This window comes from Anas platyrhynchos, chromosome 24 (assembly GCF_047663525.1).
Source record: "Anas platyrhynchos isolate ZD024472 breed Pekin duck chromosome 24, IASCAAS_PekinDuck_T2T, whole genome shotgun sequence".
NCBI lineage: Eukaryota > Metazoa > Chordata > Aves > Anseriformes > Anatidae > Anas > Anas platyrhynchos.
In genome coordinates, this window is record NC_092610.1 from 5,833,756 (window position 1) to 5,849,741 (window position 15,986).

Here is a 15,986-nt window from a genome sequence, read left to right on the forward strand (position 1 = left end):
ACTGAAAAGACTACGTGTTGAGCAAGATAGACTTGTATAGAGAATACATTTTCCCTGTCCCAGACTAAACATTTAAACGCAGGGAGACCATTTCTTTATAAATTCCTGGTAAAGACTAATGTTAAACGAAAAGTTAATCTTATTGTGCATGAGAGGGTAAGATGCATTCTGAAGATAACTGCTGCAAGGAAGAATGTATTGGGGTTATTATTTGGGGGTGTATCTTCGTACAATGTTATTTTGTTTAAGAGACAATTTTCCAGAGCTATTGAAAAACTTACCAGGAGTTGCATCACTTCAGAATAATTGGACTAAAAGATCATTGAGGGTCCATTCTTAGTGAAATATTCTATATTCTATATCCTATATCTTATATTCTATATTCTATATTCCATATTCTATATTCCATATTCCATACTCTATTCTAAATACATGAGCCATGTGTTCAACAGAGTTCAATTAAGGATTTTTCCCCCTGATTTATATTCAGATAACAGCATTTGAGGAAATGGAGCAAATGAACACCTTGGAGAAAAGTTGCAGAGGTAGGGGAAACTGAAACACTTGTAGCTAAGTGTGAAAAAAAATAAAAATAAAAAAAAGTAAATCTTATTGTTCTGGTTTTCTACATGGTCCTCTATGGGCTGTGGTCTGAATTTTGCCCATTGCTTTGGTTTGGGAGCAAACCCAGCCCAGTCCCAGTGAGAAGCAGGACCTACAGCCCCGTGCCTTTGCTGGACAGGGGAGGAGGCATCTGCTGGGGCTGCCCCAGCTCCAGCAGCTCCTGCCTGGGGCCGAGGGGCCGTTTCAGGATGAGTCAGAGGAGCTATAAAAGCCGAGCGTGGGCTGCCGGGGCCGTAAGCAAATGCACAGGTGCTTCTCGCTCCTGGGCTCTTCCTGGAAACGTGCGGCACTTTGCTTTGCATCCTCGCAGTCGGTAGGTGCTCACACCGATGCGGCTGCACCTTTTGGAACCCTCCTTGCCCAAACCTGGTCCCAGCAAGGAAAACCAGCCTTGTTCCCAGCAGGATGCTAAGAGGGAGGTGCTGCTGCCCATTGCTGCTGGCCGGGTGAGGAGGACTTTGCTGCTGTGCTCCTGTCTCAGCCTCTCCTGCTTCGCTTAGCCCTCTGCTCAAAGGTTCGGATGATGCCGAGAAGCTGGTGTAGACATGAGTTTGACCCCAGCGTTGCAGCTGAAAAGGCCTGGTGTTGTGGAGGTTGGGGGCGCCTTGCAGTCTGGGCAGCGAGGGGGTCAGGGTCCCCTGCAGGAGTGGCTTTGCTCTCGTCCTGCCTAGCTTCTGGTGTCCCAGTAATCCAAATGTTTGCATTTTCCTGTTGGAGGAAAGGTTGTGAGGGTGTTTCACAATGGCTATCTCTGAAAACTAGCTTTTGGTCTGTCCTCTCCCCTCAAGGGAGGTGTTCATCACGCAGCTGAGATGAGCTGAGGAGACCTTTCTGCGTGTCTTGTGAAGTCAGAGGTGTTTGCAAGGGTTCATCACGATCATTGTGGTTCTGGAGCTCTTGGAGCCAGGGGAGTGTTTTCTGCCAGCCAAACTTTTTTTTTTTCTTCTTCTTTTTCCTTTCTAAACAACATTCCCCCCATAAAATACATTAATAAACAAGCCAACTGTGGGGCGGGTCCAGATGCAGCTTTCAAGTGATATTTGTTCCTTGTTTTCCTCACACTCAGGAAAAAAATGAAGACTTTATATTTAGATTGTGGTGCAAACACTGAGCTCCAACAGGAACAAAACTTTAACTCTTTTCAATGGGTTGATTCAAATTTTAACTCTTGTGAGGTTACCCTCTCTGTACAAGCACAAATAGGAAAGGGGATATTTCTAAAACAGTACAAACAGTAATGAAACCTATTTGGCTGCTGTTGCCAATGTTAAAGACTATTTGACAGTAGAGGACGTGTTAAATATTTCTAATAATCAGTAGTGTTGTCTTAATCATGCTCTTTTTTAAATTACCTGATCTCACTTTTACCCAGTAGATATTACTTCAATTGAAAACCCTGCATGTGAAAAATGGGAAGCTACTTGTGTATGAAACACTTAGAGTTAATCAAGCTCAACTTTTGCACTTTTCTCCTTGTTACTATTCTTGTTATGTGACCTTAATGTTTCATTAACACTTATTCTTTGCATGTTGCCCTTTACAGCGGTTGTTAGGATGGAAGTGCAATGGAAGTGTTAAAACCTGATTCTTGGGAACGCCGTGTGTTATTTCATTCCAGTAATACCACAAGAAGAAAGTGTTTTGGCAATGTGTGAGCCCAGGATTTCTCTGCCTGTTTAGAGCTGGGGTTCTCACATGTATTAAATCACACGTGCCCTTCTCTGGGTGCATGAGCGTGTGCTCCCCGACCCACCCGTGCCAGCCATGCCTCCTTCGTTGCCATCCTCCTTGGCTCCAAGCTCAGTCTTTCTGCTTGGGAGTAGTTGCAGAGGTGGGGAGGCAGCGGCTGTAGGAGGGTTTTCTTCTCCTGGGATTCAAGCTGTGGTGTGTGCTCCCCATGCAAGCTGGAGGACTGGAGCCCAGATGTCTTGTGATGGGTTGGACACTGGAATTTGGTGACTTTAAATAAGGACTTCAACTCAGCAGCTGTCACCAGACAAGAACACACAGTCTTTAACGGTTAAGAAGGATTTTGTCTCTAGAAAACAAGCACATGTGGTTTAGGACATCCTAATATCACCCTGAAGTGCAGGTCTGCTGCTGCTGCAAGGGCACCTGGTGTTGTGAGATTCAGTCAGAGATTCAGAATCACCAGGGAGACCTTCTGCAGCCTCCTCTTCAGCCAGCCCCTTGTCTCCTTGCCCCATTCCAGCAGCCCCATACGATCCTGGCTGTGTCACAGCATCAGAGCTGTGGATGCATTTCTCGGGAGGGCACCAGATGATCAGGTATGGTGTGCTGCTCCCCGTCTGGCTTTGAGATGCCTTTTGGCCTGATTTGGTGCTTTCATGGCCCTGAGTTCCCTTTCCCTACCTGGTCAAGGCCATTTGCTTTTGAATATGCATCAGACATCATCCTGAACGAAGATATGAAGAACCTCAAGTAACTCTTAAAATGTCTCAGGACAAATGTCTTTATGGACCTTGCTTCAGCCTGTCCCAGGGTTGCAACAGGAATGTCCCAGGTTTAATTTAGGGATGTAGGAATGGTTTCACACGGAGTGCTGCTGATGTCAGTGTTAAGATGGGAAGTGTTCCTGTGCCTGCTTGAAGCAGAAGAGCGTGGTGTTGGTGTGTCTGGCAACCTGGAGAGGTGCACAGTTTTTGCAGGGTTTCTTCCCATGCCATCCTGATCCTCCTGCACAGGAAGGGCAGCATTGCTCTATGCGGAGATAAGGGCTGAGCCCCAGTGTCTGCAGCAGTGCTGGGCTGGAGTCTTGCACTCAGTGGGGCATTACTGCAGCAGCCATCGGGCTCTGCTTTGCTCCTGTGCCTGGGAATTTGCAAGATCCCTTCAAAGTCCCTTGCTCTCCGCCCATCCCAAACTTGAGCTAAGGGAAGAGTGAAAACCACCTTTCTTGAGCACATGACTAAACTAAAAATACTTGCTAAAAATAAATTTCCTTTTCTCCATATGTCCCAAGATTTCCTCTCGTCATCACTCTTTACGTATAAGGCTAACTTTTTAATGCCATCGGTCGTGCTTTTTGCTTTCTGTTCATGTCTGTTTAAATTCGACTGAACTCGTCTCTTATGAAGTCAAACAAGTTGACATGTGTTTATTCCTTCTCCTTCTCCCCTCCGACCCGTCCTCCTCCGTGGGATTGCAGTGCTTGGCTGGGAGCCGCAGCCTCGTCCCACGGTGCTGGGAGGCTGAGACTGTTATCGCAATTCGCTCTCTGCAATTCAGCTTTGCAAAGCTTTTTCCTTCATTCAGTGGAGTAGGGCAGCTGCAAATGCACTTCCCTTTAGGTCACTGGCTACCATGTGAGGAGTAAATGCTGAGGAGTAAGGGTTGCTAAGTATTCAGCTCTTTTTTTTTTTTCTTTTCCTCCTGTTGCAATATAAACTTAAATTACATTTTTCCTGCCATGAAATAATCTATTAATTTTAAAGGCTCTTTCATTCTTTTATCAAAATAGTAATTTTTGAGTAATCAGACTTCAACCATTTGATTCTTCAGGTTTCAGTGGGGGATGGCTAGCCCTGGATATTGAAATAATACATGACCATCAGAAGCAGCAATTTTGAGCTGCTTCTCCCTGATGCATTCCAGGCCTTAGCAGCAAATATCAATACCGTCAAATAAAATGTCATTTCTTCATGACCCAACCACTTTTTTTCTGGTGAGTTTGCTGTGTGTTGGGGTGGAAAATAAACAGCTGTCATCCTGGCGGCCACACAAGGGCATCAGACCTGCTTGCACCGCCCAGCAAACAGCATCTGTTGCAATGACTTTTAGTCACTGGGTCTGATGTGCCCTCAAACCTAGAAATGCAAGGCTCTTCAGCTAGTTCCCTAGGAGGTAGATCTTGCTTTTTCTCTATATTTGTTGAATCTGTTCTCTGGCTGAGAAGCTGAATGAGTCTCTGGTTTTGTTTCACCACTTTGCAAATCTACAAGAGCTTGTGCTGAGCTGGACCAGCTGCCCAAGGGACACCAACTCTACCCAGGGAATACCAGGCTGTAATTTATCACTGTCTTTACATTAATCATGGTTTAGGAGGGTTCCCAGAAAAGATATTTCCTTTTGGTTCAAGCTTGCGCATACTTGGAAGAAGTCTTTCCCTGTAAAGAAACAGTGTGTGCCTCTAGGGAGAAGAGTGAACGTGCACGGTGGTATTCACTAGGCAAACAGAATATTACAGAGTAAAGATGTATTACAGAGTAAAAAATCCTGCTTCAGTGTGAGCTTATCCTCCTTCTCAAATAAAGGAGATCAGAAATGTTACAGGAGTGGGCAGCAGACTTCTTAATATACTCCTAGAAGCCAGCGAGGTGACAACACAGCATATGCCTAAGTATCGAAGCATGCTGTGGTTCAGATTTCATCATTTTCTCTGCAGAGATACAGAAGTTGCACATATCCCTTACCTCAAACGACCTTTGCAGGAGGCTGAATCATTTGCATTTTGATGCACTGGCATTTTCTAAACCGAAGAGACATAAGAATTTTTATCACCTTCAACAACTGCGTTGCCAGGGGCAACGTGCATAAATCTGCTCACCAGCATCAGTCTCAGCATGCAGCAGAGGGCGGTGTTTGTGTGTGAAAAATGCATATTTATACCAAAATTATAAAATCTTGTTTGAACCTTGGGCAAAATTCAGGGTCTGAGTTTTGTTGCTTATTGCTAATAGCCATGGCAATGGTATCAATCCAAAGCACATGTGAATTTGTTTGTAAGTTCCATGGCATCTGACCGTGTGTTACTGGGAAAATGCTGGGAGTGTGTTTTAACTCATACTGGATAATCCCTGTCCCAAAGGACTGAGATTTAAAAATATACCTCCTGATGCATTGCTGCTGTCCTCCTCGATAACGCAGCCTTCCCTGGCCCAGCGAGGCCAGCGGGCATGGTGGCAACTCTCTGGATGCTCCTCACCCAGACGCTGCCTCCAGCCTGGGGAGGCAGTCAGAAGCCAGACGATTCAGTGCTACGTGTCTGGATTTAGGAGGAAACTCTCTGACAAATCAGACAAGAAAATGACATGTTGCAAGAAATAGTGAAGCCGCTAGTAGGCTGATGGCGTCCCCATTTAACTTCTTAGCAGCTAGGCATATATATATATATTTTTTTTTGGCTGGGCTTTTGTGAGAGGGCAAGGTGTTGTCCTACCTCTCTCAGGGGAGGCTGGCAGGAGGAAGCATCCCAAGCACCCTGCAGACCGATGCCCTGTGTGAAGCCCCTTGTCACACTGCCACGGCAGGCAGTGTTCTGGAGCCTTAATTGTATGGCATCTCGTAGAGAAGAAAGGCTCAGCCTCCACCTGCTGTCTTGCTGTGCTTCAGTTGGGGAGCTGACACGACCAGTGCAGATAGTGTTTGTGGCATCATTTCAGCACAAATCCTGCCTCTGTTACAGACCTGGGTTGATGCTGTGGATCTCTGAGCAACAGGATCTCTGAGAGAGGTTTTGCCTTGTGGCTACGTGCCGTAGGCTTGGTAGTTAGCTGTAGCTGACAAGAGCAAGGTGAGCTCACTATCTATTTTTTGTTGAGTAAACATCTTGAATAACTCCATTATGTTAAATAGGAAGCCTTACAGTTATGTGGTGTTTTGGTTTTAAATAAGCTTTCTTGAATGGAAGGGTGGGAGGTGGTAAGGCGATAAAAAGGCTGCCAGGAAAACCAAAACCTTCTTAGAATAAGGAGGGGAAAAACCATAACAGAGAAAAGAGAATAAAACCTGTAGCTAAAGCACTGAATGGACTATAAATGGCAATAAAGTCAGACTGGGGAGTCAAGCACCAAATGGACTCTCACTGCCTCTGACAATTAACCTCTTGCAGCATCCCTGGCTATGGTAGGAACTTCATGCTACCCCAAGCAAGCTCCTCTCCAGCTATAAATACACGCAGACCGACAGGCTGCAGTGTCCCAAACTGTGTGGTCTGGCCGTCTGGCCATCAGGTGCCAGTGCTGTTTACAAGGGAGATTCTGTGCTTTTTATTCTGGGACCATCTGGGCTCTGAAGAGGGGAGAGCCGTTGGTGCCACTGGCACCAGAGCCAGCAGATTTCAGTGGGTCTTGTTTCAGCAAAAGCTGCTGGAATCAAAGGCAGACCCTTGAGTCTTTTTTTTTTTTTTTTTTCCTCCCCAGAAAGGTCTGCAAATGTAGGTATATGACGAGAGGGTCTGGTTTTCATGCTGGACTGAATTTTATGTTGTTTTGTAGAGATGGAAATGCAATTCCGCTGATTCTCTGAAGGAACAGATAATTCTGATTTAGATCCAGACTCTTGCACAGGGAAGCCAGTGTGCAAGGGACAACAAAAGAGTGAGACCCAAACTATTCTTGATAATAAGAGCTCCTTTTTCACTGTGTAGCATCTGCTGTTACAACCCCTTGAAGGTGCTTGCTCAGGGACACTTCCCGGGCCTAGGCTCAGAGGTCCTTCCAGCATCAGACAGCCACGGGAAGCACCTGCTCTGCCCTACCACCCATCAGCACTGCAGCTAGAGCAGACTTTGCACTTCAATATGCTTTTGTCACTTTTTTTTTTTTTTTTTAATAACTGCACCTGCAAAGAGGTTATTTTACACATTCAGCCCTGAGCTGCCATCAGCTGCAGTGATTTACTCCCAGGGCGCAGCGACTACAGGATTGGGCCACTGGCTGTGTTCAGGTCTCGGCTGAAGGCTGGCGAGATGCGCTCTTTCCCTGATGTGTTCTCAGCTCCTCATGTTCAAAATGTGACTTTTGGGATGCCGCACCAATTGAAGGCAATAGTCCCTATAGGCCTGGCCCCAGAGGAGGGGTGTCTTTGACCTTTTCCCTATCGCCTTTTCTTCTTTCAGGACACATCTGCCATGAAACGACCAAGGAGGCACCAGCTGACATCAGTGAATTTTGGTGCTACATCCCAGAGGTGCCTGTATTCCCTAAGGGGCCCTCATCTTCCTTGCCAGAAAAAAAATGAAAACCAAAAATCCTGAGGGATTGTTACTGTCTGTAACAACAAACCTGTGCTGAGTGCTCTTAAAGGAAGAGAAGCCCCATTCCCTCTCCCCTTTCCCCTCAGCCATGAAGCTCAGAGTAGGGATGCAGGTGTGGGGGGTGACCCTTCCTTGTAGCTGGCTATGAATGTCGCCACAATGCTCACAGATGTTGGCTTATCTCCTTCAATCGTTGACTTCTTCTTTCTAAAATGCTTTTGAATAATTGAGGAAGTGATAAGTGCCATTTTCATTTATTTTCTTACAGTGATGTAGACTTCCACTAAGGTACTGAAGTCCTCAAGGATTCTCTATTTTATTTTATTTTATTTTATTTTATTTTATTTTATTTTATTTTATTTTATTTTATTTTATTTTATTTTATTTTATTTTATTTTATTTTATTTTATTTTATTTATTATGTTATTTTATGTTACTTTATGTTATTTTATTTCAAAGTGTAAATTCATTTTAGTTAACTGTAGCTACGTACAGAAACTTAGGGCAAAATCATATGACAGCATAGTGTGCGTATTGAAAAAGGATATGATGTGTTATTGGAAACTCCCAGGGAAAAAACCTGAGTTAATTTTACAAGTCACAGGTGGCGTATTTTAATAATGGATGTCATAATCTCTGAATAACTCATAGCAAATCTAAAACAATTGTTACACTTCACAGCTGCTTAGAGCACTGTTTATAATTTCTCCTTCCTTGCCAGCGTGTGATTAGGAAGGGGCATTTCAGAAACTACTGAACACTGTTGGTGCAAACCAGCTGAGGTTTTGGCGAGACTCTTCCACTAAACATGCAGGGTCGTCAGTTCATGTAAATTAAACTGAAAACCATTTTGCACACATACTTTGGGCTTCTTTTTTTCTTATTGAATGACCACAGCAGAATAGTAACTTAATTTTCAGGCTGATCTTCCCGAAGCTTAGAGCACAATCCCTCCTACGAGGAGGGGCAAGCTGAGCAGGCTCTGTCCCGTGAATAGTGAGCCGCTGGAGCAGGAAGCTCTGTTTCCTGTGATTTGCAGGAATATATTTCAAAACCGCCTGACTTTTTAATGGACTCTAGCTGCTTTCGAATGCTTTGCTCCAAGAAGGCTCAGAAGAACGCAGAGCCCAGGGCTTGGCCACGCTGCCAGGTGAGCTGCGTCCTGCTGGAGGCACGGTGGAGGCAGTGCCTGGCTGTGTCCCACATGAACCTGGTGGGACACGAGCTCACTCCTTTCTTGTACAAGGTCTGTCCCCAGGTCCTCACCTGTTTTGCGTTGGATGAGGAGGAACACAACCTCCTTTATCCCCCATCATCTTTTCTTGAGTCACTGGATGATGTAAATCTGCAGGGAGGGCAGGCAAACAACCAGGACAGCTCGTCCTGCCTCTGCATGCTGCTCCCCTAGGAAACATCTCCTGCCATGATGCTGAAATACGGCTAGCACACAAAAGTCACAGAGGTGCAAGGCAGAGATGATTTTAATGCTACTTTTATCACCAGGATGTAAGCCTTGTTTTTGCTTATTTTTTTAAGAGGGGTTATAGATAACTTTATCAGTTTAAGATGTGGTCTGTGTAAGAAGTGATATCTGCCCTAATATATGTTACATAAAGATTACATATATATATATATATATATATATATATATATATATATATAAAATATGTTCTGACTGGCAGCCTCTGAAAGGGGCTCAGATGAGCACTGAGATGTGGTAAGAGGGAGATATCTTGAGCTTTAGTTCATGTCACACCCTTACAAGTCAGTGAGGAACCTCTGATTTTGTTGCCGGTGGGATCAAATTGCCAAATGTTATCACTACAGTCACTTGATATTCTTTTATTTTAAAATGTGCCGCTGATTTATTGAATACACATTACCTAAGGTCTTAGTAGTGCTTCAAAATCAAACATCTGCTAATTTGTTCCTGCTCTCTTGTAGATCTTGCTTACAAACTTGCCCCTTTCCTGTTCTTCTGGGTACCATTTTATTACCCTAGGTCAGCATCGCTGCAAGAAGTTAATAAATCTCTCTTAACAGGCACTAACGTCCTCCTGATTGATTTCTGAATGAAGCACTACATGCATATAGCATGTTAACCTTGAAGTCCAGCATTAACACCTCATTATTTTCAGCCTCTTGAACAGTTTTCAGGGGTTCCCTGTATCTGAAAAGCCTCACTATTTTGTTCTGAAAAGGAGAAATGTGAGCCTGCTGAAGCTAATAAGTTAATTAATTAAAAGGGCAGGTAAAGAGAACATTGTATGCTATTACAAATTAAAATAATAATAAATAATAATAACAATAAATAAAGACCTGAAGATTTTAATGCTAACTCCACAGTTTTTGTGGTCTGTTTCATTATCTTGGAGTTCTTGGAGCTGGCTGTATGGAGATGTTTTTCTTTTTTTTAAATAACGAGGGTCAGAACTTAATTCTAGTGCTTTTTATTTTATTTTATTTTATTTTATTTTATTTTATTTTATTTTATTTTATTTTATTTTATTTTATTTTATTTTATTTTATTTTATTTTATTTTATTTTTAATGAACTAATCCTGCAAACCATGAGTGCATGAAGGTGGCTTAGAAAACACACAACAAATTCAAACAAAAACATCTTTTTACATGACCTTTGGGTTTTCAAGTGTCAGGGCTCACTATGAGTAGTGTTTTCCTAAAATTATATCCATGTCTTATTCCACTGCATAAGCAGGACAGAGGTGCACACACATCCTTGTGGGGATGTGAAATCTAAGAAACTGACTTCTGAAAACTAGGAAAACCTTTTATCATTTCTATTATTTTTAATAGTGTTTTTTTCACAGGTTATTCCAAAGGATAGGACTTCGAAAAATACACAAGACTTGTTTTTCCAAAGCTTTCAATGAGAGTTGGTCACTGGGAGACTGAGCAGTGGAGATAGCGTGGTGCAGGAAACCTTCTGGTTCTCAGCACAGCTGGAAGGATTTGCATATTTTGGTGAACGGGCACTTGGCTATTTATAAACTGCTTTTTCTTGGGTGATGTTTTGTCTGCACCAGTTCAGTCAGCTTGCTCTTCTTCAGCTGCTGCTGTACCAACCCCAGCATCACTTTTTTTCCTGGGAGTTGACAAGAAGCAGGGTCTACTAACAAAACACAACTTGTTGTAGAAGTTGCCTCCACACCAGGAGCACATGGTCACCCTCTCAGTGTGGGAAACCAAACACGTGTTACTCTCTGCATCCCACATCTCCAAGACCAAGATGTGTGCTGCTAAACCTGCATCTTTTTGCATCCAAAGTAGTAAAGAATCATGACTGCAGTCCTTTGCACAGCACACTGATTTCAGCTTCTCACCTGTGCCTTGGAAGATGATAACAAATAACTTCTGGAGGTTTGGGAACCTTTTCCGTAAACTTTGCCCAAATCTTTCAAGTGTGAGGGATACAGAGGGAGTCCCAGGTCATGACTGAATGACTAAAGATTTCATTAGTCCATTTTATTTATTTATTTATTTATTCCTTTTATTTTGTGATTTTGTCAAGCCCTGATCATTGCCATTGTTTTTCCGGGTTCTTCAGCTGCCCCAAGCCATCTTACATAAGAAACATGGAAAAACATCCTTTTACCAAAGGGCTCCAGCACCCAGTTAGATACCATCAGGTTTGTTTTACTGCCATGCAAGTAATGCTACCTGTGTTTCTTCTGGTCATGTTTTCTCTGGACATTTGTGGAAGTTTTGAAAATGATTAAATGTGGAAGACTGCCACAAACTCTATTTGTTTTCAGCTAAAGTTGTATTAAATTAAAGCCAGGTCTAACTCTAAGAGGTCAAAAATCAACTTTGGGTAGGAAATTTGATTTATTTATTTTTTTAATTAAATATCATCAATGAGGCTGCAGAAAGATCATCTAAGAAAGGAGCAAGGGAAGGGAGAAGCCTATGGCTGCAGCTGTAGCTGCCTGGGATAGCAGCGTGAGACCTCCCAGCCCTGGAAAGTCCCCTCACATTTGTAGTCAGAAAGAAACCATGCTCCTGAAAGGGAGGCTTTTCTTGGCAGCCTTGTAGAAGCAGTGAATGTATTGAGAAAATCCTGAGTGATTTATTTCTCTCATAGTACTATTACTTGCTGTTTGAATCAAGAGAACAGTCTTCCTGCTGCTTGAGCTGCAATCCAGCATCATTAATAAATAGCATTGGTAAGAAAGAGAAGTGGCTAAATTGTCAGCTTCCATTTGGAAGCTGCCCTGATTAGAATATCCATTAGTATAAATTGTATTTTTATGGTTAACCCACTGTGCTAAATATGAAACTGCATTAAGCTATTATACTCTTTGTAGCCACTAAATTGAATTACCTGGTGCATCTGTTTAGTAAACTGCAAAACCTGAAGAGTTTGGCAATCATTATTATTTATTTTGTGCATTTTAACTCTTTCCTTTGACTAATGTGTAGGCACTGTGGGGCTTTGGTTCACAGCAATACGCCCCTCTGCACTTAAACATAGTTGCAGAGAGCTGAAAATTGGATTTGAAGAAAATTGCCTTTTTATCTTTTCCATGTGCAGTGCCACATCATTTATTTATTTATTTGTTTTTACCCTGTATGCTCCAATGCCAGATGAATTGGAGCACTTTTTGTTTATATGAAAGCTGATACATTTAAAGTGACCAAAAAAACCCTGTTTCAAATCTTCCTGCCTGTTCAGATCAATGTTGACGGCTCAGCTTATGATGAATGATTGAATGCTTTCCTCCACCTGCTAACCAAGAGATGAGTTGACCCTGAAACACCTGTCCACACTGAAAAAGCCTCTTCTGGCTCAGGTGGGAAGCAGGTTTCTCCCCCCAGCAGGAGCTCTGTGCCTGCAGGAGGGCAGTGGGAGCTGCTTTTGCCTGCAGCTGCAGCCCTGGGGGTGTGATGCCCCTTGTTCTGTAGGTGCTGGGCAGTGTGCACTGTGTCCAGGAGGTGTCTGTGCTCAGTGGCTGTGCCTGATCCTAGCACCAAGGGACTGCGATCTGTCCCGTGCTTTCTGCCTCCTCTTGCTGTGTGCTCCTGCCTGCTCCCAGGCACAGCACCAATCCTTGTGCCTCGTCTGAGACTTGTACACCTTGTGAAATTCCCAGCCCTGTGAGCATGTGAGTGCAGGGGCTGTCTGCTGGCAGAGAAGGTGCTTGGGTTTCCCCTCTGACCCTGAGGGGAAAAGCTTGTGACCTAGCATTGGTTACCCCCAGGGCTCAGGAGCTGAGGGAAAAGATGCAAGATGTTTTTAGGTCCTGTGTATCTGTGAATGATTGGATCTGGCAGTGCCACAGCATCCGTCCTACCCTGGTCTCCTCTCTGTGCTTCTCCTTATGCTGTCCTTGCTCCCTTCCCAGCTCTGTGGAGTGTCCAAAGACCCATGAGGCTGGTGGGAGAGAGCATCCTCTTTTTCCCTGTTTTGTGCCATCTCTCACGTAGAGCAGCAGTGAGCTTATAAGAATGGGTGGATGCTGTCTTAGATTGAGTGAATAATGCTGTCTGTGGGTTAGAGGATAGGGGACTGGGAGCAGCCAGAATGAGAGCCGGGGTCTTGTGTCTGACTGTGCTATGGCAGGAAGCAAAAACAGCAGCGTCGGCTCTGTCCCAGCCTGAAATCCCCAGATGCCAGCAACTTCTTGAGATACTCACAATTCCTAAATTTGCACCAAACACAAACAAAAATGCTGACAGAGCCTGCTGATTTCACTGCTTAAAGCACAGTTTTACTTTCTTTTTTTCCTCCCTTCTCCTAAAGAGCTAATGCTTGATGCAGAGAGCTGGATCTGTCTCCGCTCCTGATTCATCAGTAGTATTGTTGCCTACCCCAGCTGCAGGATGCCTTGCTGTTGATGATCCTGTGCCAGTTTATACCCTCCTCTTGGAGCCTGGAATGGAGAGCCAGCAAGTCTTTTTACCCTGCAGATAGACAATTCTGCACAGTGTGTGAAGACTTGAATTCTTTCTGCTTTTAATTGGGCATCTCCTTGGAGCACAACCACACTTCAGCTTTCTGTTCAGCCTTTTTTATTGTAGCTTTAGAGAAGGCAGGGGCAGGCTGGCTTTCTGGTGCAGCTGAATGCTGTGAGAAGTCGGGGCGGACTGGGAGCAATGGCTGAGCTGGCTCCTCTGGGTGATGCTGAACACGTGGCGTAGTTCCGTGTCGCTTGGTGATGCTGCTTGTGTATGTCCTAAGTGTAGAAGTTACACAGGGCAGTAATTAGTACTTGAAGGTTCAAACTGAAACAGGTGAAGTCACTTTAAACCATAGGTCCAAGCCCTGCTGAGGCAAAGAACAAGAAAGTTGAGTGCAAACCTACTGGTGCGTAGAAAGCCCTTTGATGCATCTTCAAGAGAAGAGTGGTGTTTTTTTCTGAGGATTTTTTTTTAGCTATGTTTTGTGGAGTAGAAATGTTTAGTATCCCATGCTGGAGAGGCTTTCGTTCTCTCTTACTTGTTGATCTGCTGGGACACCGTACCTCAGACGGATAACCAACCCATGGCACAGGCACTGGAGGAGAAGAGTAGGAGAGCAGGCATGAGAGGTAACACGTGCTTAGGTGGCTGTGCTGTATTTAATAGGGGAAACAAAACAACAACAAAAATTTAACCAGTAAATATCAATTTTGTGCTGCATCTGCCTTTCCAGAAAAGGATCAGCTGTAGTCCAGTGACTACCACAATTAATAAAAAATTACTGGAAAGATGCAGTATTTGGCTTGAATAGAGAACAAACAGTCTTGAGTACTAGATACATGTTTTCAGTTACCAGATAGCTCAGTGCACTCAAATACAAAAAACGCAGCTCAAGCAATCTCACTTGCTGGTGGTTGTAGATGTGCTGTAGACAGTTGCTGGATACCAAATTTTGCAGGCTGGGGAAAAGTGGTAGATGGGATGTACCAGGGGTTTTCAATTCTAATGCGGCTGCAGGTGCACGTGGGAATGTTGCAGAAGACAGTGTTCATAACTTAGTGTATCAAGAGAAAGCAATTACAGGATGGGTCTAAAGCTGATTAGACAGCCATATCTGTGGAATAATTATCATCTCCTGTCAAAGTGGAAGTGTGTATGGAGGGGGGCTCTATGAGGTGATATCTACTCTTTTAATTAATCGGAGCATGTTTATTAAATCTGCAGATGGCACAAAGCTGAGATGAGCTGTAAGGACATTAGAGGAAAGGATTAGAATTTAAAACAATGGCAAAATGGAAAAAATCAGGAAGTAATTCAATAAGGGCAAAAATAAACTTCTAAACTTAGGAACGGGCACCCGCAGAAAGGATGGCTGGGGTGCATCAGGGCCAGCAGCTGGGGTGCGGAGGCACTGGTGCTGGGCTGCGTGCATGGTGTGGCATGAGACTGTGAGATGCAGGGAGCTGATGTGCTCTGCTCATCATCAGGAGGAGGTTTTGATGCCTTGAACTTAGCAATATGAGGAGCAGGTGAAGAGAAGAAAGATTGCAGACGTGATTAGAGGGGTGGGAAACTGGACTTGCAAGGAAAGAAGGGAAATGTTTGATCTACTAAAAAAAAAAAAAGACTTTTTTTTGTACTTAACATCTTTCATGTAAGAAGATTGATGCCATTTTGAAGGGCAAGGATAAGCTAGGTATGATCTGACTCTTATAGCAAGTCTTGAGGTGATGGGAAATGGTGGCTAGGCATTGGGAATATAAAGTTTCAGTAACTCCTGTTGTAAAAATAAAGGCACCTAATATGAGAACCGTGTGTCAAAGAAGGAAAAGTAGTACCCTGCTTATTTCTATACTTATTTGATTTGGAGAACTTGGTTTAAAAAACAGTCTTAGTGTAGTTCTGAAAGAATACGTAATGTGCTTTTCTGTTGGATGGGTTTTCTGCTTCATCCTGGCTGTAACCTGCAGCTCTCCATGTGTTCCTTTGACCTCTTGCAAGCACACTGCAGTCTTGCACGTGTGGGAGATCTGCTGCTTCCTTCCAAATTGGTGAACAAATTCACTATTTAGTCTGTGGGCCAGCATTTCCCGTCTGGAAAATGGAGATGATAACAGAAGGAAAAGAACAGAAATCCATTAATATTTTATAAAGCATTCAAACAACTACAGCAATGAGTGCCATAGAAAAGCCTCTGAGGAAATAAACAGATTTCTGTCTTCAGAGCAGATGTTGAAATAATTATAGTAAATAAGGCACAAGGCCACACACTGAACAGTGAGAACAGAATGGGCTGCTGAATTGCTGCTCGCTGCCTGTGCAGCAGCGCTTCTGCACACCAAGGGAGGCAGAGGGCCCACGCAAAGCAGTGATCTCAGGAAAGGTTGCAGCAAAATTCATGGGTATAACAAGGTTAAGTCTGGGCAGGAGAGTGTGTTTTTCAT

General features: G+C 43.8%; 1 protein-coding gene across 3 annotated transcripts in view; it reads left to right on the forward strand.

The window, feature by feature from the left end:
• Positions 1-916: 916 nt before the first annotated feature.
• Positions 917-15,986, forward strand: part of HIVEP3 (HIVEP zinc finger 3) — a 305,019-nt gene continuing 289,949 nt past the window's right edge. For 2 of the 3 annotated variants that reach the window (XM_038167234.2, XM_013095702.5), the window contains exon 1: positions 8,626-8,771. The gene's annotated coding sequence lies outside the window, so the exon portion shown is untranslated. Of the gene's footprint in view, positions 1,071-8,625; positions 8,772-15,986 lie in introns of those variants that run through there. The other variant, XM_013095706.5, reaches the window with a different exon arrangement.